This window comes from Schistocerca serialis, chromosome 6, assembly GCF_023864345.2.
Source record: "Schistocerca serialis cubense isolate TAMUIC-IGC-003099 chromosome 6, iqSchSeri2.2, whole genome shotgun sequence".
Taxonomy (NCBI): Eukaryota; Metazoa; Arthropoda; class Insecta; order Orthoptera; family Acrididae; genus Schistocerca; species Schistocerca serialis.
In genome coordinates, this window is record NC_064643.1 from 355,638,350 (window position 1) to 355,639,993 (window position 1,644).

Consider the following 1,644-nt stretch of genomic DNA (forward strand, 5'->3'; position numbering starts at 1 on the left):
TGTTAGTTGTCCATTAATACCCATACGCAGCAGTACTATTTATAGGTTTACCGATGAAGAACTGGCCGGTATGCACCTCATGTATGGGTACACTGAGTGTAATGGAAGGTCAGCATTACGACAAAAAAATGGCTCTGAGCACTATGGGCCTTAACTTCTGAGCTCATCAGTCCCCTAGTACTTAAAACTACTTAAACCTAACTAACCTAAGGACATCACACACATCCATGCCCGAGGCAGGATTCGAACCTGCGACCGTAGCGGTCGCTCGGTTCCAGACTGTAGCGCCTAGAACCACTCGGCCACTCGGGCCGGCTCACTACGACACTATGTTGGCAGTTCTCGCACGGACTGCAGTACACAACAGCGAGCGTGTTTCGTGTTGGGGCTATTCCATTGCTGTATGCTTAACTGTGGACGTTTAGAGAACTGCATATTACTGTCTTTTTCAGTGCACAGACACAAAGGTTATTGAGCCATCAAATAGGATAAATAATAAATACCACGGGCAGACTCTGATCACTCCTTCCAAAATATAATATGTCTCTGTCATTTTCAGAATTTTTAACAGTGCATTTCGGGTTCACCCAGTACACTCTGTCAACATGAAAATCGGCCCCTGCGCTAGCAATACTAAAAGCCTACGATGACTGTTCTAGGATTCACATATAATTGAAATCCTGGGTATTAATGCCTGCTAATAGATTGTCCATAAGGTAATTACATCTATGTTGATAGCTGCTTTACTTTCCTTATGAGTATCCATGCACTTGATATTTTATCGCGAAATTGTTGGAAGGAAATGAATGAAATACTTCCACTATGGACCTTGTCTAAGGGATGCCCGCCGCGCGGGATTAGACGAGCGGTCTAAGGCTCTGCAGTCATGGACTGTGTGGCTAATCCCGGCGGACCTTCAATTCCTCACTCGGGCATGGGTGTGTGTGTGTTTTTCCTTAGGATAATTTAGGTTAAGTAGTGTGTAAGCTTAGGGACTGATGACCTTATCAGTTAAGTCCCATAAGACATCACACACACACACACACACACACACACACACACACACCGCACATTTCTTAAGGGATGCTCAGTAAAGTTCACAACAGCACAACACACGACTCTGTGTAATTTATCATGGTTCATAGAGCAAGAATTTCTGCAGTATATCTTTCGTGCCAGCGCAGATTTATTTCAGTGTGCGTGAGATCCTAATTTGAAAATATATTTCTTTTGCAGGAATGTAGTGCTTCAAGCAACTACAGGTTGTGATTCACAGCTTTCGTAAATGACATATTCTACGGTCTACGTAGTAGCTGCGTTCTTGGGTGGTGACATTATACCATACCCCAGGGTAGTTCCAAATGAACACATTTTGAAACTACTGCCATGTGGTAAATTTTAAAATTCTAAAATTTGCCAAATGGTGACATGGGGTCGAAGCTATGCCACTGAGACAAAAAGTTATGGATAGCTCCTTAGTGGCGAGTTGTTCCTATTTTGGAATACAATACAGCTGTGATTCTGGTTGATGTGTCTCCCACAAAACCTTGGCAGGTTTGTGGAAGTATATGGTACCAAATGTCTACAACGTGGGTCACGGAATTCCCATAAATTTCGGATTGGTGTCGTATGGTTAAGGAATTG

The 1,644-nt window shown here is 43.2% G+C and overlaps 1 non-coding gene across 1 annotated transcript; it reads right to left on the reverse strand.

The window, feature by feature from the left end:
- Positions 1-228: 228 nt before the first annotated feature.
- Trnap-ugg (transfer RNA proline (anticodon UGG)) lies at positions 229-312 on the reverse strand. Its single transcript has one exon. It is a non-coding gene; the product is annotated as a tRNA-Pro (tRNA).
- Positions 313-1,644: the final 1,332 nt, after the last annotated feature.